The following is a 26,272-nucleotide window of genomic DNA, read 5'->3' as shown; positions in this document are numbered from 1 at the left end:
CATTATAATATAGATCCAGAATCAGTCCACAAAGCTAACTGGCAATGATGTGTGTTTGAGTGTGTGTTGGGTGTAGTTCTAGAATAATTCAGTGTGTTGGGTGTGATTCTGGAGCAATTCAGTGTGTGTTGGGTGTGATTGTTGAGTAATTCGGTGTGTTGGGTGTGATTCTGGAGGAATTCAATGTGTTGGGTGTGATGCTGGAGCAATTCAGTGAGTGTTGGGTGTGATTATGGAGTAATTTGGTGACCTGATTAACCTCCTTTTTAAGCTTTGGGAATAGGTTATGTGCGGCAGCCCAGAGCCAAAACAATAACTTGAGGCACTCATTCATTAATGAAGACTAATGAAACGTGTAATAATTCCTGCGATGGTCAAATACTAGCTTCAAAATAGGTTCAAACACTCACAGTCGAGCGGCGCCCTCAGACCGGGCATGGCGCCGCAGATTACAGGTGTGGCACTGCCCTGGCACTGCGTGGGGCAGCACTGTGAGGAGCCTGAGCACCTCAAGCCCTGCAGGAGGCCATGGAGGGAGCTTTGGGGCGGGCTGAGGGGCCGAGGCGGGCTGTCGGTCCTGCTCTTGCTCTTGCTGTACAAAGGCCTGGCTGGGGAGAAATCCCGAGCCACCTGTGACATCAAGATCAAGATTAAGATCAAGCCTTCGTATCGGCACAACCTGTAATAAACAAAACAACACAAGCAGTATCCATTACAAATCTTCCAATTCCCTATTTCTTGCACACCACATCTTTGCCAGAAAACTCTTCATGGCTTCTATAATTCTCTCTCTCTCTCTCTCTCTCTCTGTGTGTGTGTGTGTGTGTGTGTGTGTGTGAGACTGACTGACTTTCTTAACGGATGGACTGACTGTCACTGACTGGCTGACTGAATAACTGACTGACTGAATGCACTGATATCCTCAAAAATGCTGTCTTACGAGGGTAGACTTATAACTATTCCTGCGCGTCAGCTCATCTTGGGGGTCAGGGGTCAAGCTGTACTTAGCCAGCTTGTCCCTACATGAAAACTACACACATCAACCTTGACCTCGAATATATTATAAACTTGAGGTCAATGCATGGATATGTAAAGGTCATAATAAATTACTTTTTGAACATAATGACATCTGTGTTCACTTTATAACACCTGTAGTAGTATATAGTAGTAGTAGTAGTACGTAGTAGTAGTAGTTGATTTACAGAAAAAAATCGCTTTTATTCCTTTTTCTATTTCCCAGAGGCATTTCATCTTATGTAGAAAAGGATGAGGAAGCCGTTCATGGCCTGAAATCAACGCACCGGGCAAAATTAACGGTGTTTGGGGGTATGGTCCCCTTTGCGAAAAACAAGAAAAGATGAATTTTATCGCTTAGTTTTTAGAATGAACTTTGAAATGGGCACCTACCCCATGCATAAACGTCCACCGATTCAAATGGTACTTACAGAACTGCTTTACGAAGAACGCTAATGGAGTTATTGTCATTTTACGATGTATTTATTAGGCTAATTTTATATAAAAAAATAAAATGAAGCCATTTCCGTATTCCACCTTCTCCCATTAGCTCCCCTCATTACCATCAACCTCATCCCCCTTTAATTATCACCACGCAAATTACTGACCCTATTTATTCCCTATTCGACACCTGATATGACCTATTCTCGAATTCCACCTATTCCCATTAGCCCCCCCTATTACTTTTCACCCCCGCCCCTTTTAATTATCACCACGCAATTTACTGACCCCATTTGCTCCCTATTCGACACCGAACATGAACTAATTACGAATTCCACCTACTCCCAATAGCCCCCTCCCTTTATTCTATCCCCCAGCCCCCTCTGATCATCACCCCATAATTTACTGACCCCATTAACCCCCCACTCGACATCCCATATGACCTATTTCCGAATTCTAAAATCTAGACCTTCTTCCTCTTCTTGAATCCTTATAACGGAGTTATGCACAGTAACCACTGCATTGCGGAGCAAGATCTTCTTCCTCTTCTTCTTTTGACCCATCCCACAACACCCAATCTTATGAATTGCTGTTTTTTTACTCTAACCTAATGCGTGAGTTAGGTTAGGCTAATGGAACAGCAATTCATAAGTATGGGTGTTGTGTCGACATGAATGGAAAATGTGATATTTCTCGCTTAGTTTTAACTCTGAACTTTCCAAAGCGTACCTAATCGATGCAAAAAACTCCGACGAATCGAATGGTACACTCAGAATTGCTCTAAGATAAAAAGTAACGGGTATATTTCCATATAACTATCAGGAATATTCGGGGATTTTTTTGATTTACAGAAAAAAACTGCTTTTATTCATAATTCTATTTTCCAGAGGCATTACATCTTATGTAGAAAAAAATGAGGAAGCCGTTCATGGCCTGAAATCAACGCCCCAGGCAAAATTAACGGTGTTTGGGAGTATGGTCCTCTATGCGAAAAATAAGAAAAGATGAATTTTATCACTTAGTTCTTAGTATGAACTTTAAAATGGCACCTACCCCATGCAGAAACGTCCGGCGAATCGAACGGTACTTTCAGAATTTCTTTACGATGAACGCTAATGGAGTTATTGTCATTTTACGATGTATATTATTAGGCTATTTTTATATTAAAAAATAAAACGAAATCATTTCCGTATTCCACCTACTCCCATTAGCTCCCCCCCATTACCATCAACCTCATCCCCCTTTAATTATCACCACGTAGATTACTGACCCGATTTATTCCCTATTCGACACCTGACATGACCTATTTTCGAATTCCACCTATTCCCATTAGCATCCTCCATTACTTTTCACCCCCGCCCCCTTTAATTACCACCACGCAATTTACTGACCCCATTTACTTCCTATTCGACACCGAACATGACCTAATTACGAATTCCCGCTACTCCCAATACTCCCTTTTTCTATTTCCCAGAGACATTTCATCTTATGTAGAAAAGGGTGAGGAAGCCGTTCATGGCCTGAAATCAACGCCCCAGGCAAAATTAACGGTGTCTGTGGGTATGGTCCCCTATGTGGGTAAGAAAAGATGAATTTAATCGCTTAGTTTTTAGTATGAACTTTGAAATGGGCACTTACCCCATGCAGAAACGTCTGCCGAATCGAACGGTACTTTCAGAATTGCTTTACGACGAACGCAAATAGAGTTATTGTCATTTTACGATGTATTTTATTAGGCTATTTTTATATAAAAAAATAAAATGAAGCCATTTTCGTACTCCACCTACTCCCATTAGCCCACCTCCCCATTACCATCAACCTCATCCCCCTTTAATTATCACCACGTAAATTACTGACCCGATTTATTCCCTATTCGACACCTGACATGACCAATTTTCGAATTCCACCTATTCCCATTAGCATCCTCCATTACTTTTCACCCCCGCCCCCTTTAATTACCACCACGCAATTTACTGAATCCATTTACTCCCTAATCGACACCGAACATGACTTAATAACGAATTCCATCTACTCCCAATACTCTTTTTTTCTATTTCCCAGAGGCATTTCATCTTATGTAGAAAAGGATGAGGAAGCAGTTCATGGCCTGATAACAACGCCCCAGGCAAAATTAACTGTGTTTTGGGGTATGGTCCCCTTTGCGAAAAACAAGAAAAGATGAATTTTATCGCTTAGTTTTTAGTATGAACTTTGAAATGAGCACCTACCCCATGCATAAACGTCCTCCGATTAAAATGGTACTTTCAGAATTGCTTTACGAAGAACTGTAATGGAGTTATTGTCATTTTACGATGTATATCATGACTATTTTTATAAAAATAAAATAAAATGAAGACATTTCCGTATTCCACCTACTCCCATTAGTTCCCCCCCATTATCATCAACCTCATCCCCCTTTAATTATCACCACGCAAATTACTGACCAGATTTATTCCCTATTCGACACCTGACATGACCTATTTTCGAATTCCACCTATTCCCATTAGCCCCCACCATTACTTTTCACCACCGCCCCCTTTAATTATCACCTCGCAATTTACTGACCCCATTTACTCCCTATTCGACACCGAACATGACCTTATTACGAATTCCACCTACTCCCAATAGCCCCCTCCTTACCCTAACCCTCCGCTCCCTCTGATTATCACCACGCAATTTACTGACCCCATTTACCCAGTATTCGAAACCTCACATGACCTATTTTCGAGTTTCACCTACTCCCATTGGCCCCCCCCAATTACCGTTTACCCCCGCCCCCTTTAATTATCACCACGCAATTTACTGACCCCATTTACCCCTTATTCGATACCGAACATGACCTAATTACGAATTCCACCTACTCCCATTAGCCCCCCCCACATTATCATGAACCCCCATCCCCTCTAATTATCACCACGCAGTTTACTGACCCCATTAACCCCCTACTCGACACCCCATATGGCCTATTTCCGAATTCTAGCATCTAGATCTTCTTCCTCCTCTAAGTCCTTATAACGGAGCTATGCACGGTAACCACTGCATCGCGGAACAAGGTCTTCTTCCTCATTTTCTCTTGACCCATCAAACAACACCCAATCTTATGAATTGCTATTTTTTTACTCTAACCTAACTCGTGAAATCGAGTTAGGTTAGGCTAATGGAACAGCAATTCATAAGTATCGGTGTTGTGTCGACGTGTATGGAAAATGTGATATTTCTTGCTTAGTTTTTAATCTGAAATTTGCAAAGGGTACCTAATCGATGCAAAAAACTCCGACGAATCGAATGATACACTCAGAATTGCTCTAAGATAAAAACTAACGGATATATTTGCATATAACTATCGGGAATGTTCGGGGATTTTTTTGATTTACAGAAAAAAACGCTTTTACTCCTTTTTCTATTTCCCAGAGGCATTTCATCTTATGTAGAAAAGGATGAGGAAGCCGTTCATGGCCTGAAATCAACAACCCAGGCAAAATTAACGGTGTTTGGGGGTATGGTCCCTCTATGCGAAAAACAAGTAAAGATGAATTTTATCGCTTAGTTTTTAGTATGAATTTTGAAATGGGCACCTACCCCATGCAGAAACGTCCGTCGAATCGAATGTTACTTTCAGAATTGCTTTACAATGAACGCTAATGGAGTTATTGTCATTTTACGATGTATTTTATTAGGCTATTTTTATATAAAAAGATAAAATGAAGCCATTTCCGTATTCAACCTACTCCCATTAGCCCTCCCCCCCCATTACTTTTCACCACCTCCCCCTTTAATTATCACCACGCAATTTACTGACCCCATTTACTCCCTATTCGACACCGAACATGACCTAATTACGATTTCCACCTACTCCCAATAGCTTCCCCCTTACCCTAACCCCCCGCCCCTTCATATCATCACCACACAATTTACTGACCCCATTTACCCAGTATTCGACACCTCACATGACCTATTTTCGAGTTTCACCTACTCCCATTAGCCCCCCCAATTACTTTTCAACTCCGCCCCCTTTAATTATCACCACGCAATTTATTGACCCCATTTACCCCTTATTCGATACCGAACATGACCTAATTACGTATTCCAATTACTCCCATTAGCCACCCCACATTCCCAAAAACCTCCGCCCCTCTAATTATAACCACGCAATTTACTGACCCCATTAGCCCCCTACTCGACACCCCATATGACCTCTTTCCGAATTCTAAAATCTAGACCTTCTTCCTCTCTTGAGGCCTTATAACGGACCACTGCATTGCGGGGAAGATCTTCTTCCTCTTCTTCTTTTGATGCATCCCACAACATTCAACCTTATGAATTGCTGTTTTCGTACTCAAACATTACTCGTGAAATCGAGTTAGGTTAGATTGATGGAACACCAATTCATAAGTATGGGTGTTGTGTTGACGTATATGGAAATGTGATATTTCTCGCTTAGTTTTTACTTTGAACTTTGCAAAGGGTACCTAATCGATGCTGAAAACTCCGACGAATCGAATGGTACACTCAGAATTGCTTTAAGATAAAAACTAACGGATATATTTGCACATAACTATCAGGAATGTTCGGTGATTTTTTTTGTTTTACAGAAAAAAAACTGCTTTTATTCCTTATTATATTTCCCAGAGGCATTTCATCTTATGTAGAAAAGGATGAGGAAGCCGTTCATGGCCTGAAATCAACGCCCCAGGCAAAATTAACGGTGTTTGGGGGTATGGTCCCCTGTGCGAAAAACAAGAAAAGGTGAGTTTTATCGCTTACTTTTTAGTATGAACTTTGAAATGAGCACCCGCCTAATGCAGAAACGTCCGCCGAATCGAATGGTACTTTCAGAATTGCCTTACGATGAACACTAATGGAGTTATTGTCATTTTACGATGTATACCATTAGGCTATTTTTATATAAAAAATAAAATGAAGTCATTTCCGTATTCCACCTACTCCCATTAACCCCCCCCCCCCTTACCATCAATCTCATCCCCCTTTAATTAACACCACGTAAATTACTGACCCGATTTAATCCCTATTCGACACCTGACATGACCTATTTTCGAATTCCATCTATTCCCTTTAGCCCCCAAACTACTTTTCATTCCCAACCCCTTTAATTATCACCACGCAATTTACTGGCCCCATTTACTCTCTATTCGACACCGAACATGACATAATTACGAATTCCACCTACTCCAAATAGCCCCCTCCCCCCTTACCCTAACCCTCCGCCCCCTCTGATTATCAACAAGGAATTTACTGACCCCATTTAACCAGTATTCGACACCTCACATGACCTATTTTCGAGTTTTACCTACTCCCTTAGCCCCCTCCCCATTACCGTTAACCCCCGCCCTCTTTAAATATCACCATGCATTTTACTGACCTAATTTATCCCTTATTCGATACCGAACATGACCTAATTACGAATTCCACCTACTCCTATTAGCCCCCCCCCCACATTATCATGAACCCCCACCCCCTCTAATTATCACAACGTAATTTACTGACCCCATTTACCCCTTAATCGATACCGAACATGACCTAATTACGAATTCCACCTTCGCACATTAGCCCCCCCCCCACATTATCATGAACCCCCATCCCCTCTAATTATCACCACGCAATTTACTGACCCCATTAGCCTCCTACTCGACACCCCATATGACCTATTTCCGAATTCTAGCATCTAGATCTTCTTCCTTCTCTTGAGTCCTTATAAAGGAGCTATATACGGTAACCACTGCATCGCGGAACAAGGTCTTCATCCTCTTCTTCTTTTGACCCATCAAACAACACCCAATCTTATGAATTGCTGTTTTCTTACTCTAACCTAACTCGTGAAATCGAGTTAGGCTAGGCTAATGGAACAGAAATTCATAAGTATGGGTGTTGTGTCGACGTGTATGGAAAATGTGATATTTCTCGCTCAGTTTTTAATCTGAACTTTGCAAAGGGTACCTAATCGATGCAGAAAACTCCGACGAATCAAATGGTACACTCAAAATTGCTCTAGGATAAAAAATAACGGATATATTTGCATATAACTATCAGGAATGCTCGGGGATTTTTTTGATTTACAGAAAAAACCGCTTTTATTCCTTTTTCTATCTCCCAGAGGCATTTCATCTTATGTAGAAAAGGATGAGGAAGCCGTTCATGGCCTGAAATCAACAACCCAGGCATAATTAGCGGTGTCTGGGGGTATGGTCCCCTTTGCGAATAAGAAAAGATGAACTGAATTGCTTAGTTTTTAGTATGAACTTTGAAATGGGCACCTAACCCATGCAAAAATGTTTCCCGAATCGAACGGTACTTTCAGAATTGCTTTACGATGAACGCTAATAGATTTATTGTCATTTTACGATGTATTTTATTAGGCAATTTTTATAAAAAAAAAGTCATTTCCGTATTCCACCTACTCCCATTTGACGCCACCCATTACCATCAACCTCATCCCACTTTAATTATCACCACGTAAATTACTGACCCGATTTAATCCCTATTCGACACCTGACATGACATGTTTTCGAGTTTCACCTACTCCCATTAGTCCCCCCCAAATTACCGTTAACCCTCGCCCCCTTTAATTTTCACCACGCAATTTACTGACCCCATTTACCACTTATTCGATACCGAACATGACCTAATTATGAATTCCAATTACTCCCATTAGCTTCCCCCACATTATCATGAGTCTCCGCCCCCTCTAATTATCACCACGCAATTTACTGACCCCATTAATCCCCTACTCGACACCCCATATGACCTATTTCCGAATTCTAAAATCTAGACGTTCTTCTTCTTCTTGAGACCTTATAACGGAGCTCTGCACAGTAACCACTGCAAGGTCTTCTTCCTCTTCTTCTATTGACCCATCCCACAACACCCAATCTTATGAATTGCTGTTTTCTTACTCTAACCTAACTCGTGAAATCGAGTTAGGTTAGGCTAATGGAACAGAAATTCATAAGTATCGGTGTTGTGTCAACGTGTATGGAAAATGTGATATTTCTCGCTTAGTTTTTACTCTGAACTTTGGAAAGGGTACCTAATTGATGCAGAAAACTCCGAGAAATCGAGTATATTTGCATTTAACTATCAGGAATGTTCGGGGATTTTTTTTGATTTACAGAAAAAAACAACTTTTATTCCTTTTTCTATTTCCCAGAGGCATTTCATCTTATGTAGAAAAGGATGAGGAAGCAGTTCATGGCCTGATATCAAAGCCCCAGACAAAATTAACTGTGTTTGGGGGTATGGTCCCCTATGTGAAAAACAAGAAAAGATAAATTTTATCGCATAGTTTTTAGAATGAACTTTGAAATGGGCACCTGCCCCATGCATAAACGTCCGCCGATTAAAATGGTACTATCAGAATTGCCTTACGAAGAACGGTAATGCAGTTATTGTCATTTTACGATAAATATTATGAGGCTATTTTTATACAAATAAAATAAAATGAAGCCATTTCCGTACTCCACCTACTCCCATTAGCCCCCCCTCCATTACCATCAACCTCATTCCCCTTTAATTATCACCACGTAAATTACTGACCCGATTTATTCCCTATTCGACACCTGACATGACCTATTTTCGAATTCCACCTATTCCCATTAGCATCCTCCATTACTTTTCACCCCCGCCCCCTTTAATTACCACCACGCAATTTACTGACCCCATTTACTCCCTATTCGACACCGAACATGACCTTATTACGAATTCCATCTACTCCCAATACTCCCTTTTTCTATTTCCCAGAGGCATTTCATCTTATGTAGAAAAGGATGAGGAGGCCGTTCATGGCCTGAAATCAACGCCCCAGGCAAAATTAACGGTGTCTGGGGGTATGGTCCCCTTTGCGAATAAGAAAAGATGAATTTAATCGCTTAGTTTTTAGTATGAACTTTGAAATGGGCACCTACCCCATGCAGAAACGTGTGCCGAATCGAACGGTACTTTCAGAATTGCTTTACGATGAACGCTAATAGAGTTATTGTCATTTTACGATGTATTTTATTAGGCTATTTTTTATATATAAAAAAAAAAAAAATGAAGTCATTTCCGTATTCCACCTACTCCCATTTGACACCACCCATTACCATCAACCTCATCCCTCTTTAATTATCACCACGTAAATTACTGATCCGATTTATTCCCTATTCGACACCTGACATGACATATTTTCGAGTTTCACCTACTCCCTTTAGTCCCCCCCAAATTACCGTTAACCCTCGCCCCCTTTAATTATCACCACGCAATTTACTGACCCCATTTACCCATTATTCGATACCGAACATGACCTAAATACGATTTCCAATTACTCCCATTAGTCCCCCCCACATTAGCATGAGCCTCCACCCCCTCTAATTTTCACCACGCAATTTACTGATCCCATTAGCCCCCTACTCGACACCCCATATGACCTATTTCCGAATTCTAAAATCTAGACCTTCTTCTTCTTCTTGAGGCCTTATAACAGAGCTATGCACAGTAACCACTGCATCGCGGAGCAAGGTCTTCTTCTTCTTCTTTTGACCCATCCCACAACACCCAATCTTATGAATTGCTGTTTTCTTACTCTAACCTATCTCGTGAAATCGAGTTAGGTTAGGCTAATGGAACAGCAATTCATAAGTATCGGTGTTGTGTCGACGTGTATGGAAAATGTGATATTTCTCGCTTAGTTTTTACTCTGAACTTTGGAAAGGGTACCTAATTGATGCAGAAAACTCCGACGAATAGAATGGAACACTTAGAATTGCTCTAAGATAAAAACTAACGGGTATATTTGCATATAACTATCAGGAATATTCGGGGATTTTTTTGATTTACAGAAAAAAACCGCTTTTATTCCTTTTTCTATCTCCCAAAGGCATTACATCTTATGTAGAAAAAAAATGAGGAAGCCGTTCATGGCCTGAAATCAACGCCCCAGGCAAAATTAACGGTGTTTGGTGGTATGGTCCCCTTTGCGAAAAACAAGAAAAGATGAATTTTATCGCTTAGTTTTTAATATGAACCTAGAATTGGGCACCTACCCCATGCAGAAACGTCCGCCGTATCGAATGGTACTTTCAGAATTGCTTTACGATGAACGCTAATGAAGTTATTGTCATTTTACGATGTATTTTATTAGGCTATTTTTATTTAAAAAAATAAAATGAAGCCATTTCCGTATTCCACCTACTCTCATTAACGCCCCCCCCCCCTATTACCATCAACCTCATCCCACCTTAATTATCACCACGCAAATTACTGACCCGATTTATTCCCTATTCGACACCTGAGATGACCTATTTTCGAATTCCACCTATTTCCATTGGCCCCCCCCATTACTTTTCATCTCCACCCCCTTTAATTATCACCACGCAATTTACTGACCCCATTTACTCCCTATTCGATACCGAACATGACCTAATTACGAATTCCACCTACTCCCAAAACCCCCCTCCTCTTATCTTAACCCCCCGCCCCCTCTGATCATCACCCCACATTTTACTGACCCCATTTACCCAGTATTCGACACCTCACATGACCTATTTTTGAGTTTTACTTACTCCCATTAGCACCCCCCAATTACCGTTAACCCCCGCCCCCTTTAATTATCACCACTCAATTTACTGACCCCATTTACCCTTTATTCGATACCGAGCATGACCTAATTACGAATTCCATTTACTCCCATTAGCCCCCCCCACATTATCATGAGCCCCCGCCCTATCTGATTATCACCACGCAATTTACTGACCCCGTTAACCCTCTACTCGACACCCCATATGACCTATTTCCGAATTGTAGCATCTAGATATTCTTCCTCTTCTTGAGTCCTTATAACGGTGCTATGCACGGTAACCACTGCATCGCGGAACAAGGTCTTCTTCCTCTTCTTCTTTTGACCCATCCCACAACACCCAATCTTATGAATTGCTGTTTTCTTACTCTAACCTAACTCGTGAAATCGAGTTAGGATAGGCTAATGGAACAGCAATCCATAAGTATGTGTGTTGTGTCGACGTGTATGGAAAATATGATATTTCTCGCTTAGTTTCTACTCTGAACTTTGCAAAGCGTACCTAATCGATGCTGAAAACTCCGACGAATTGAATGGTACACTCAGAATTGCTTTAAGATAACAACTAATGGATATATTTGCATATAACTATCAGGATTGTTCGGGGATTTTTTTTATTTACAGAAAAAACGCTTTTATTAATTTTTCTATTTCCCAGAGGCATTTCATCTTATGTAGAAAAGGATGAGGAAGCCGTTCCTGGCCTGAAATCAACGCCCCAAGCAAAATTAACGGTGTTTGGGGGTATGGTCCCCTTTGAGAAATAAGAAGAAAAGATGAATTTTATCGCTTAGTTTCTAGTATGAACTTTGAAATGTGCACCTACCCCGTGCATAAACGTCCGCTGTATCGAACGATACTTTCAGAATTGCTTTACGATGAACGCTAATGGAGTTATTGTCATTTTACGATGTATTTCAATAGGCTATTTTATATAAAAAAAAAAATGAAGCCATCTCCATATTTCATCTACTACCATTAGGCCCACCCCATTACTTTTCAACACCGCCCCCTTTAATTATCACCATGCAATTTACTGACCCCATTTACTCCCTATTCGACACCGAATATGACCTAACTACGAATTCCACCTACTCCCAATAGCCCCCCCCCTTACCCTAACCCCCCGCCCCTTCTGATCATCACCACACAATTTACTGACCCCATTTACCCAGTATTCGACACCTCACATGACCTATTTTTGAGTTTTACCTACTCCCATTAGCTCCCCCCAATTGCCGTTAACCCCCGCCCCCTTTAATTATCACCACACAATTTAATGACCCCATTTACCCCTTATTCGATACCGAACATGACCTAATTACGAATTCCAATTACTTCCATTAGCCCCCCCTACAATATCATGAACCCCCGCCCTATCTAATTATCACCACGCAATTTACTGACCCCATTAACCCCATTCTCGACACCCCATATGACCCCCTTCCGAATTCTAGCATCTAGATCTTCTTACTCTTCTTGAGGCCTTATAACGGAGCTATGCACGGTAACCACTGCATTGCGGAGCAAGGTGTTCTTCCTCTTCTTCTTTTGACCCATCCCACAACACCCAATCTTATGAATTGCTGTTTTCTTACTCTAACCTAACTCGTGAAATCGAGTTAGGTTAGGCTAATGGAACAGCAATTCATAAGTATCGGTGTTGTGTCGACGTGTATGGAAAATGTGATATTTCTCGCTTAGTTTTTACTCTGAACTTTGGAAAGGGTACCTAATTGATGCAGAAAACTCCGACGAATCGAATGGTACACTTAGAATTGCTCTAAGATAAAAACTAATGGGTATATTTGCATATAACTATCAGGAATGTTCGGGGATTTTTTTGATTTACAGAAAAAGAAAAAAATTTTATTCGTTTTTCTATTTCCCAGAGGCATTTCATCTTATGTAGAAAAGGATGAGGAAGCAGTTCATGGCCTGATATCAACGCCCCAGGCAAAATTAACGGTGTATCGGGGTATGGACCCCTTTGCGAAAAACAAGAAAAGATGAATTTTATCGCTTAGTTTTTAGTATGAACTTTGAAATGGGCACCTACCCCATGCAGAAACGTCCGCCGAATCGAATGGTACTTTGGGAATTGCTTTACGATGAACGCTAATGGAGTTAATGTCATTTTACGCTGTATTTTATTAGGCTATTATATATAAAAAAAAAAAAAATGAAGTCATTTCCGTATTCCACCTACTCCCATTAGCCCTCCTCCATTACCATCAACCTCATCCCCCTTTAATTATCACCACGCAAATTACTGACCCGATTAATTCCCTATTCGATACCTGAGATGACCTATTCTCGAATTCCACCTATTCCCATTAGCCTCCCTAATTACTTTTCACGCCCGCCCCCCTTAATTATCACCACGCAATTTACTAACCCCATTTACTCCCTATTCGACACCGAACATGACCTAATTACGAATTCCACCTACTCCCAATAGCACCCCCTCCTTACCCTAACCCCCCGCCCCCTCTGATTATCACCACGCAATTTATTGACCCCCTTTAACTAGTATTCGACACCTCACATGACCTATTTTCGAGTTTCACTTACACCTATTAGTCCCACCCAATTAACGTTAACCCCCGCCCCATTTAATTAGCACCACGCAATTTACTGACCCCATTTACCCCTTTTTCGATCCCGAACATGACCTAACTACGAATTCCAATTACTCCCATTAACCCCCGCCACATTATAATAAAATTCCGCCCCCTCTAATTATCCCCACGCAATTTACTGAACCCATTAACCCCCTACTCGACACCCCATATGACCTATTTCCGAATTCTAAAATCTAGACCTTCTTCCTCTTCTTGAGTCCTTATAACGGAGTTATGCATAGTAACCACTGCAAGGTCTTCTTCCTTTTCTTCTTTTGATCCATCCCAAAACACCCAATCTTATGAATTGCTGTTTTCTTACTTTAACGTAACTCATGAGATCGAGTTAGGTTAGGCTAATGGAACAGCAATTCATAGGTATAGGTGTTGTGTCGACTTGTATGGAAAATGTGATATTTCTCGCTTAGTTTTTACTCTGAACTTTGCAAAGGGTGCCTAATCGATGCAGAAAACTCCGACGAATCGAATGGTACTCTCAGAATTGCTTTAAGATAAAAACTAACGGATTTATTTGCATATAACTATCAGAAATGTTCGGGGATTTTTCTGATTTACAGAAAAAAACGCTTTTATTCCTTTTTCTATTTCCCAGAGGCAATTCATCTTATGTAGACAAGGAAGAGGAAGCCGTTCATGGCCTGAAATCATCGCCCCAGGCAAAATTAACGGTGTTTGGGGGTATGGTTCCCTCTGCGAAAAACAAGAAAAGATGAATTTTATCGCTTAGTTTTTAGTATGAACTTTGAAATGGGCACCTACCCCATGCAGAAACGTCCGCCGAATCGAATGGTACTTTCAGAATTGCTTTACGATGAACAGTAATGGAGTTACTGTCATCTTACGATGTATGTTATTAGGCTATTTATATAAAAAAAAAAAAAAAATTAAGTCATTTCCGTATTTCACCTACTCCCATTAGCCCCCCCATTACCATCAACCTCATCCCCCTTTAATTATCACCACGCAAATTACTGAACCGATTTATTCCCTATTCGACACCTGATAATAGATATAGATAATAGGCTAGGTTAGGTCATCGGCCAAAGAAACCTCTTCACAAGCACACAGACTTATGTACGAGATCACAAACACTCACATTGACCCACCCACGTACCTAGCCTACACAGCGCAAACAGCCAACGTACTGAGTAACACACACATCCATAAACACCAAACATATCACACTAACACTGACGCATACAAACAGTAGTGTGACATTAGAAGAACAAAGGATATCTCTAAATTTAAGAAAGAACTAAAACATTTCTGTTCTCTGATTTTTTGACATGGAAACATTGACAATTAACATGGCATTTAAGCTGTGATCAATATTGAAAATTTAATGAATTAAATATGTGGGTCCTGCAGAGCACTTCGGCGGAAGTGGGACCAGATAAATAAGAAACACAAGTAACAAGTAGCTTTCCACGCACCATACACCACTGGAACAGCCTCCCTCTACAGACTGCGGTACAATAGACTCATTCAGAAAAGCAATACACAAACACTTGTCAACACAACACAACAACACTAACAATTACACTTCCTTCACTTCCCTCCCCTGCACACTCGGCTCCCCGGTCCCCCGAACAGCCAACACAAATATGCGTTTCATGCAACTGAGAGCTGCCCGCCGCATTATAATATAGATCCAGAATCAGTCCACAAAGCTAACTGGCAATGATGTGTGTTTGAGTGTGTGCTGGGTGTAATTCTAGAGTAATTCAGTGTGTTGGGTGTGATTCTGGAGCAATTCAGTGTGTGTTGGGTGTGATTGTTGAGTAATTCGGTGTGTTGGGTGTGATTCTGGAGGAATTCAATGTGTTGGGTGTGATTCTGGAGCAATTCAGTGAGTGTTGGGTGTGATTCTGGAGTAATTTGGTGACCTGATTGACCTCCTTTTTAAGCTTTGGGAATAGGTTATGTGCGGCACCCCAGAGCCAAAACAATGACTTGAGGCACTCATTCATTAATGAAGACTAATGAAACGTGTAATAATTCCAGCGATGGTCAAATAATAGCTTCAAAATAAGGTCAAACACTCACAGTCCAGCGGCGCCCTCAGACCGGGCATGGCGCCGCAGATTACAGGTGTGGCACTGCCCTGGCACTGCGTGGGGCAGCACTGTGAGGAGCCTGACCACCTCAAGCCCTGCAGGAGGCCATGGAGGGAGCTTTGGGGCGGGCTGAGGGGCCGAGGCGGGCTGGCGGTCTTGCTCCTGCTCTTGCTGTACAGGTGACCCGTTGGAGAGTCATGCCTTCGTATCGGTACAACCTGTAATAAATAAAACAACACAAGCAGTATCCATTAGAAATGTTCCAATTCCCTATTTCTTGCACACCACATCTTTGCCAGAAAACTCTTCATGGCTTCTATAATTCTCTCTCTCTCTCTCTCTCTCTCTCTCTCTCTCTCTCTGTGTGTGTGTGTGTGTGTGTGTGTGTGTGTGTGTGTGTGTGTGTGTGTGTGTGTGTGTGTGTGTGAGAGACTGACTGACTTTCTTAACGGTTGGACTGACTGTCACTGACTGGCTGACTGAATAACTGACTGACTGAATGCACTGATATCCTCAAAAGTGCTGTCTTACGAGGGTAGACTTATAACTATTCCTGCGCGTGAGCTCATCTTGGGGGTCAGGGGTCAAGCTGTACTTAGCCAGCTTGTCCCTACATGAAAAGTACACACATCAACCTTGACCTCGAATATATTATAAACTTGAGGTCAATGCATGGATATGTAAAGGTCATAATAAATTACTTTTTGAACATAATGACATCTGTTTTCACTTTATAACACCTGTTGTAGTATATAGTAGTAGTACGAAGTAGTAGTAGTTGATTTAGAGAATAAAACCGCTTTTATTCCTTTTTCTATTTCCCAGAGGCATTTCATCTTATGTAGAAAAGGATGAGGAAGCCGTTCATGGCCTGAAATGAACGCACCGGGCAAAATGAACGGTGTTAGGGGGTATGGTCCCCCTTGCGAAAAACAGTAAAGATTGAATTTTATGGTATAGTTTTTAGTTTGAACTTTGAAATGGGCACCTACCCCATGCAGAAACGTCCGCCGAATCGAACGGTGCTTTCAGAATTGCTTTACGATGAACGGTAATGGAGTTATTGTCATTTTACGATGTATTTTATTCTGCTATTTTTGTATAAAAAAATAAAATGAAGTCATTTTCGTATTCCACCTACTCCCATTACGCCCATCCCCCCCCATTACCATCAACCTGATCCCCCTTTAAGTATCACCACGTAAATTACTGACTCGATTGATTCCCTCTTCGACACCTGACATGACCTCTTCTCGAATTCCACCTATTCCCATTAGCCCACCCACATTACTTTTCATCCCCGCCCTCTTTATTTATCAGCACGCAATTTACTGACCCCATTTACTCCCTATTCGATACCGAACATGACCTAATTACGAATTCCACCTACTCCCAATAGCTCCCCCCCTTACCCCAGCCCCACGCCGCCTCTGATCATCACCACACAATATACTGAGCCCATTTACCCCTTATTCGCCACCGAACATGAACTGATTACGAATTCCACCTACTTGCATTACCCTCCCCCCCCCCCCCCGTTACCGTTAACTCCCGCCCCTTTTAATTATCAGCATGTAATCTACTGAGCCCATTTACCCCGTATTTGCCACCGAACATGACCTAATTACGAATTCCACCTACTCCAAATAGCCCCCCCCCTTACCCTAGCCCCCCGCCCCCTCTGATCATCACCACACAATTTACCGGTCCCATTTACCCCATATTAGCCACCGAACATGACCTGATTACGAATTCCACCTACCCCCATTACCCCCCCCCCCCGTTACCGTTAACCCCCGCCCCTTTTAATTATCAGCACGCAATTTACTGAGCCCATTTCCCCCTTATTCGCCACCGAACATGACGTAATTACGAATTCCACCTACTCGCATTTCCCCCCCCCCCCTCCCATTACCGTCAACCCCCTCCCCTTTCAATTATCAGCACGTAATTAAGTGACCCCTTTTAACCCTTATTCGACACCGAACATGACTTAATTACGAATTCCAACTACTCCCATTAGCCCTCCCCCTCCTTACCTTAACCCCCCGCCCCTTTTAATTATCAGTACGCAATTTACTGAGCCCATTTCCCCCTTATTCACCACCGAACATGACCTAATTACGAATTCCACCTACTCCCAACCCCCCCCCCCCCTCCCACTACCGTTAACCCCCTCCCCCTTTAATTATCAGCACGCAATTAAGTGACCTCATTTAACCCCTTTTCGACACCGAAGAAGACTTAATTACGAATTCCACCTACTCCCATTAGCCCTCCCCCCTTACCCTAACCCCCCGCCCCCTCTGATCATCACCACACAATTTACTGACCCCATTTACCCCATATTCGCCACCGAACATGATCCAATTACGAATTCCACCTACTCCCATTACCCTCCCCCCCCCTTTACCGTTAACCCCCTCCCCCTTTAATTATCAGCACGCAATTAAGTGACCCCATTTAACCCCGAAGATGACTTAATTCCGAATTCCACCTACTTCCAGTAGCCCCCCTCCTTACCCTAACCCCTCGCCCCCTCTGATCATCACCACACAATTTACTGACCCCATTTACCCCTTATTCGCCACCGAACATGAGCTAATTACGAATTCCACCTAGTCCCATTACCCCCCCCATTATTATTGAGCCCCGCCCCCTCTAATTATCAGCACGCAATTTACTGAGCCCATTAACCCCCTACTCGACAGCCCATATGACCTATTTCCGAATTCTAGTATGTAGATCTTCTTCCTCTTTTTGAGGCCTTATAACGGAGCTATGCACAGTAACCACTGCACCGCGGAGCAAGGTCTTCTTCCTCTTCTTCTTTTGAGCCATGACACAAGACCCTATCTTATGAATTGCTGTTTTCTTAGTGTAACCTAATTCGTTAATCGAGTTAGGTTAGGTTAAGGGAACAGGAATTGATAAGGTTGGGTGTTGTGTGGACATGTATGGAAAAATTGATATTTCTCTCTTATTTTTTAGTCTGAAGTTTGCAAAGGGTACCTAATCGATGCCGAAAACTCCGACGAATGGAATGGTACACTGAGAATTGCTCTAAGATAAAAAGTAGCGGGTATATTTGCATCTATCATGAATTTTTGTTGATTTTTTTGATTTCCATAAAAAAACCGCTTTTCTCGTTTTTTTTATTTCCCCGAGGCATTTCACCTTATGTAGAAAAGGATGAGGACGCCGTTCATGACCTGAAATGAACGGTCCGGTCTAAATTAACGGTGTTTGGGGGTATGAAGTGGAAGAAGGGGGAGGTATAGGAGGAGGAAGAAGAAGTGGAGGAGGAGGAGGAGGAGGAGGATGTGGATGAAGAAGAAAAGGAGGAGGAGGAGTAGGAGGAAGAAGAGAATGAGGAGGAGAAGGAGGAGGAGGAGGAGGAGGAGGAGGAGGAGGAGGAGGAGGAGGAGGAGGAAGAGGAGGAGGAGGAGGAGGAGGAGGAGGAGGAGGAGGAGGAGAAGGAGGATGAGAAGGAGGAGGAGGAGGAGGAGGAGGAGGAAGAAGAGATGGAGGAGGAGGAGGAGGAGGAAGAGGAGGATGAGGAGGAAGAGGGGGAGGAGGAATAAGAGAAGGAGGAGGAGGAGGAAGAGGAGGATGAGGAGGAAGAGGGGGAGGAGGAATAAGAGAAGGAGGAGGAGGAGGAGGAGGAGGAGGAGGAGGAGGAGGAGGAGGAGGAGGAACGGCAGCAGGATGAAGAGGAAGAAGAGATGGAGGAGGAGGAGGAGGAGAAGAAAGTGGATGAGGAGGAGGAAACATGGAAACATGGAAACGCAGGCAACAGAAAGCCTATTGGCTCATTACGAGGTTGCCCGCTTTGGTGATTTAATCTGCTCGACAGCCTGGGGCCTGGGGAGCAGATGAAAGCACCTCGACATTGAGGAGCAGATGAAAGCACCTCGATATTGAGGAGCAGATGAAAGCAACTCAATATTCAGTTTACTCCCGACGCAGCGAAGTGAAGGTCGATTCTATATTTGAAGGAGTTGATAGTATTCGCATTTACTACTTCTGAAGGAAGATTGTTCCAGTGACGGATGACTCGGTTTGAAAAGAAACTCCTTCCGATGTCTGTGTTACACCGACTAGACTTAATGGGTAAACCGTTATTTCTAGTTCTTAGGTTGGTTTGCAATTCAAAGAAATTGGAGTAATCGACGTTATTGAATTTTTTCAGATACTTGAAGACTTGAATCTGAAAAAATTCAATAAGGAGGAGGAGGAGGAGGAGGAGGAGAAGGAGGAATAAGAGGAAGAAGAGAAGGGGGAAGAAAAGGGGGAGGAGGAGGAGGAGGAGGAGGAGGAGGAGGAGGAGGTGGAGGAGGAAGAGTAGTAGGAGGAAGAGGAGGAGGAGGAGGAGGAGGTGAAGAAGGGAAGGAGGAGGAGGAGGAGGAGGAGGTACATGCGTGCGTGCGGGGTTGTGTGTGTGTGTGTGTGTGTGTGTATGTGTGTGTGTGTTTTTGCTAATCTCTCTCTCTCTCTCTCTCTCTCTCTCTCTCTCTCTCTCTCTCTCTCTCTCTCTCTCTCTCTCTCTCTCTCTCACATATCGTATGGCAGTCTTTTCCTAACATCAGAATAAATTATTCATATATTTCTCCTATTTCGTTTCACGTTTTTACTCTGCAATGAATTCCCGCCTCAATTCCACCCTTATTCCTTTCCGTCTCCTACGCGATTTCCTATAAATGATCAAGCGTCAGCTACGTGCTTCATTCCGTCATACGCTGAACGTAACCTGTGGGAAGGAGGTTCATATACTCGTATAACTTTCAATGGTTGTGTAATTGCCCCCAAAAACCTCATACAGCACTTAAGCAACATCCAGTTACGCTGGAACAGGAATCAGGGTCGTGTGCATAAAACACCAGACCATACTTAGCATATACTTTCGAGTTATCCGCCATTGTAGACAAGTCATATGTGTGCAACGCTTCACATCGCATGTACACAGAGAGAGAGAGAGAGAGAGAGAGAGAGAGAGAGAGAGAGAGAGAGAGAGAGAGAGAGAGAGAGAGAGAGAGAGAGAGAGAGAGAGAGAGAGAGTGGGAGGTATGTGGGAGAAAGAGGGCGGGGGGAGAGAGTGCAGGGGAGAAGGAGGAGGGAAGGAAAGGGAAGGATGGGAGTAGGGGAAGCCAGGGGTGGAGGTAGGTGGTGGATACACGTCACAAATACGTCACGCCTCACCTGTTCGAATGTGTAAGTGGCTCACGCAGGTTTTGCCATCACAGTCAGGAGTAAACGCCATAATTAACCGCATCTGGCATTGCACAATAGCGTCAAAAATTAGCGGAGTGTGTGAAACAATCTGTGCCAAAGTCCCACGCTGATCCGAGTCTTCGTGTGAAAGATATTTGCGAAAAACGGCATGTCATAGGGTGTGATATGTATAGTAGATATCACCACCACCACCATCACCACCACCACCATCACCACATGTTCTAGTTCAAATCTCATCACCGTCAATACCAATCTCATCACCACCACCCATCACCACCTCCACCACCACCACCACCACTTGGCTTGTTATATCACCAGTCAACACCAAACACCACCACCAACCTATCCACACACCAATCTCATCACCACATGTTCTAGTTCATCATCACCACCACCACCATATAATAAGCATCTACTCCCCCTCCCCCACCTCCCTGTCTTCTCTTTCAACACCAAAATCACCACTTATAATTATCACAACACACATTAAACAGTAGTAGTAGTAGTAGTAGTAGTAGTAGTAGTAATTATAGCATATTACATAACAAATCGTAGAGAAGTCTGACATACTACTACTACTTCTACTGATACCAACACTATTATAAGTATAAGCCAACACTCACCACTTATTCCTCGTCTTCATCTTCACCTCCTCTTCCTCACGTCCTCCTCGTCCAGGGTCCACCGGGCAAATGACGAGGAGAGAGGCTCGGAGGTGTGGCAAATGCTGGAGGCTGTTGTTGTTCATCACGTCTCGAAGCAATGTCCAGCGGGGAAAGGCTTGGAGGTGTGACAAGAGGCTGGAGGCTGGGGGCTGGTCACGTCTTTACCCAGAGTCCAGCGGGGAAAGGGTGACGAGAGGCTGGGACGGCTGACAAGATGCTGTTCATCACGTAACAAGGCGGGGTAGTTAACAAATGGTGAGGCTGATGGTTGTTAGGTGGTTACTGATAGGGGTGTTTATATGCATTATGGCCTATAGTGACTGAGTGAATGTATATATCAAGGGGTTTACATAGATTATATAGATACGTGGACATACCTTTTGTGTGGTGATATGGGTGAGAGACACACACACACACACACACACACACACACACACACACACACACACACACACACACACACACATCTTACTGAAGGGGAAAAAAGAGCCTGCAACCAATCTCTCTCTCTCTCTCTCTCTCTCTCTCTCTCTCTCTCTCTCACACACACACACACACACACACACACACACACACACACACACACACACACACACACACACACACACACATATCTTACTGAAGGGAAAAAAAGAGCCTGCAACTAATCTCTCTCTCTCTCTCTCTCTCTCTCTGGAATAGATTTAAAATACACATTCGGTTCTCTACTTCCTCCTCCTCCTCCTTCTCCTCCTCCTCTTCTTCTTCCTCCTCCTACTCCTCCTCCCCCGCCTCCTCCTCTTCTTCTTCCTCCTCCTCCTCCTCAAGACAGCGAATTAATACAGGAGAAAAAAAAGATCAACAGTATATTATGAGAGAGAGAGAGAGAGAGAGAGAGAGAGAGAGAGAGAAAAAAGATGAGTATATGAATGAGTGGTGAATCTCTCTCTCTCTCTCTCTCTCTCTCTCTCTCTCTCTCTCTCTCTCTCTCTCTCACACACACACACACACACACACACACACAAAAACACACACACACACACTCTCTCTCTCTCTCTCTCTCTCTCTCTCTCTCTCTCTCTCTCTCTCTCTCTCTCTCTGAAACACACACACACACACACACACACACACACACACACACACACACACACACACACACACACACACACACACACACACACACATATCTTACTGAAGGGGAAAAAAGAGCCTGCAACTAATCTCTATCTCTGTCTGGAATAGATTTAAAATACACATTCGGTTCTCTACTTCCTCCTCCTCCTCTTCTTCCTCCTCCTCCTCCTCCTCCTCCTCCTCTTCTTATTCCTCCTCCTCTTCTTCTTCCTCCTCCTCCTCCTCAAGACAGCGAATTAATACAGGAGAAAAAAAAGATCATCAATATAGAGAGAGAGAGAGAGAGAGAGAGAGAGAGAGAGAGAGAGAGAGAGAGAGAGAGAGAGAGAGAGAGAGAGAGAGAGAGAGAGAGAGAGAGATATATATATATATATATATATATATATATATATATATATATATATATATATATATATATATATATATATATATATATATATATATATATATAAAAGCTACCATAAAGAAAATCCCTAGTTTCCCTTACAATGATGTGTCCCATATGCTTGAACATGTATTGTAGCAGCAGGCGGTTGGCGGTTTGCAGGCGGTTGATCAGCTGGCGCATGGCCTCGGCGCGCTCCCCGGGGTTAGGAATGATCGCTACGTCCTCAAAGTGTGGCATCATGTCCGACGGCATCACTGGCTCCGGCAGCTCCCTGCAGAACGGTCATTTTGATTATTATTATTATTATTATTGTTATGTCCGACGGCATCACTGGCTCCGGCAACTCCCTGCAGAATAGTCATTTGGATTATTATTATTATTATTATTATTATTATTATTATTATTATTATTATTATTATTATTATTATTATTGTTATGTCCGACGGCATCACTGGCTCCGGCAACTCCCTGCAGAATGGTGATTTGGATTACCAAACCTTATCTACCCTTCCCAAACCTAATCTAACCTTACCAAGCCTAATCTAACCCTACCTAACCTAAAATAACCTTAGCAAACCTAATCTAACCTTACCTAACCTAATCTAACCTTACCTAACCTCATCTAACCTTACCTAGCCTAATCTAGCCTTACCTAACCAAATATAACCTTACCTAGCCTAATCTATCCTAATCTAGCCTTACCTAACCTAATCTAACCTTATCTAACCTAATGTAACTTTACCTAACCTAATCTAACCTTACCTAGCCTAATATAACCTTACCTAACCTAATCTATCCTAATCTAGCCTTGCATAACCTAATCTAACCTTACCAAACCTTATCTAACCTTATCTAACCTAATCTAACCTTACCTAACCTAATCCAACCTTACCTAACCTAATATGACCTTGCAAAACCTTAGCAAACCTAATCTACCCCTACCTAACCTAATCTAACCTTACCAAACCTTACCTAACCTAACCTAATCTAGCCTTACACACACACACACACACACACACACACACACACAGAAACGGCAAAAGATAGAGAGAAAAATTTTAAAAAATCACTCATTTATATTGCATTTGTTAGCACTGGAGCAATTGAGTGTGTTGGGTGTGATTTTGGATGAATTCGGTGTGTTGGGTATGATTCTGTAGTAATTTGTTTTGTGTTGATGTGATTTCCTAGGAGTCTGGGTCACTTGCATGGGTGTATTAGTGAGCCTGGATGCAGTTTGACCCTTCCTCTGCACCTTGAACCTGTAAAACACTCGTGAAGGCCTGATTGACGTCCTTTTTAAGCTTTGGGAATAGGTTATGTGCGGCAGCCCAGAGCCAAAACAATGACTTGAGTCACTCATTCATTAATTAAGACTAATGAAACGTGTAATTATTCCTGCGATGGTCAAATAGTAGCTTGAAAATAAGGTCAAACACTCACAGTCCAGCGGCGCCCTCAGACCGGGCATGGCGCCGCAGATTACAAGTGTAGCACTGCCCTGGCACTGCATGGGGCAGCAGTGTGGGAAGCCTGAGCACCTCAAGCCCTGCAGGAGGCCATGGAGGGAGCTTTGGGGCGGGCTGAGGTGCCGAGGCGGGCTGTCGGTCTTGCTCTTGCTGTGCAGGTGACCCGTTGGAGAGTCAAGCTCTCGTATCGGCACAACCTGTAATAAATAAAACAACAAGCAGTATCCATTAGAAATGTTCCAATTCCCTATTTCTTGCACACCACATCTTTGCCAGAAAACTCTTCATGGCTTCTATAATTCTCTCTCTCTCTCTCTCTCTGTGTGTGTGTGTGTGTGTGTGTGTGTGTGTGTGTGTGTGTGAGACTGACTGACTTTCTTAACGGATGGACTGACTCTCACTGACTGGCTGACTGAATAACTGACTGACTGAATGCACTGATATCCTCAAAAATGCTGTCTTACGAGGGTAGACTTATAACTATTCCTGCGCGTCAGCTCATCTTGGGGGTCAGGGGTCAAGCTGTACTTAGCCAGCTTGTCCCTACATGAAAACTACACACATCAACCTTGACCTCGAATATATTATAAACTTGAGGTCAATGCTTGGATATGTAAAGGTCATAATAAACTACTTTTTGAACATAATGACATCTGTTTTTACTTTATAACACCTGTAGTAGTATACAGTAGTAGTAGTAGTACTTAGTAGTAGTAGTTGATTTACAGAAAAAAACCCGCTTTTATTCCTTTTTCTATTTCCCAGAGGCATTTCATCTTATGTAGAAAAGGATGAGGAAGCCGTTCATGGCCTGAAAGCCACGCACCGGGCAAATTTAGCGGTGTTTGGGGGTATGGTCCTCTTTGCGAAAAACAAGAAAAGATGAATTTTATCGCTTACTTTTTAGTATGAACTCTGAAATGGGCACCTACCCCATGCAGAAACGTCCGCCGATTCAAATGATACGTTCAGAATTGCTTTACAAAGAACGGTAATGGAGTTATTGTCATTTTACGATGTATATAATTAGGCTATTTTTATAAAAATTAAATAAAATGAAGCTATTTCCTATTCGATACCTGACATGACCTATTTTCGAATTCAACCTATTCCCATTAGCCCCCCCCATTAATTATCAACCCACCCCCCCTTTAATTATCACCACGCAATTTACTGACCCCATTTACTCACTATTCGACACCAAACATGACCAAATTACGAATTCCACCTACTCACAACAGCTCCCCCCCCTTACCCTAACCCCCCGCCCTCTCTGTTTATCACCAGGCAATGTACTGACCCCATTTACCCAGTATTCAACACCTCACATGACTTATTTTCGAGTTTCGCGTACTCCTATTAGCCCTCCCCATTATCGTTAACCCCCGCCCTCTTTAATTATAACCACGCAATTTACTGACCCCATTTGCCCCTTACTCGATACCGAACATGACCTAATTACTAATTCCACCTACTCCCACTAGCCCCCCCCGCATTATCATGTACTCCCGCCCCCTCTAATTATCGCCACGCAATTTATTGATCCCATTAACCCCCTCCTCGACACCCCATATGACCTATTTCCGAGTTCTAGCATCTAGATCTTTTTTCTCTTCTTGAGGCCTTATAACGGAGCTATGCACAGTAACCACTGCATCGCGGAGCAAGGTCTTGTTCCTT

At 42.8% G+C, this 26,272-nt stretch overlaps 1 long non-coding RNA gene across 1 annotated transcript; it reads right to left on the bottom strand.

The window, feature by feature from the left end:
* Positions 1–425: 425 nt before the first annotated feature.
* Positions 426–24,696, bottom strand: LOC126997165 (uncharacterized). The gene is made up of 5 exons (XR_007751917.1): positions 24,567–24,696; positions 23,223–23,394; positions 21,581–21,839; positions 15,715–15,943; positions 426–630 (listed from the first exon to the last, which is right to left on the bottom strand). It is a non-coding gene; the product is annotated as an uncharacterized LOC126997165 (long non-coding RNA).
* Positions 24,697–26,272: the final 1,576 nt, after the last annotated feature.

The sequence above is a fragment of the Eriocheir sinensis genome, chromosome 11 (genome assembly GCF_024679095.1).
Source record: "Eriocheir sinensis breed Jianghai 21 chromosome 11, ASM2467909v1, whole genome shotgun sequence".
Taxonomy (NCBI): Eukaryota; Metazoa; Arthropoda; class Malacostraca; order Decapoda; family Varunidae; genus Eriocheir; species Eriocheir sinensis.
Note: the sequence above shows the minus strand (reverse complement) of the source record. Positions and strands in the feature narration are given on the sequence as shown.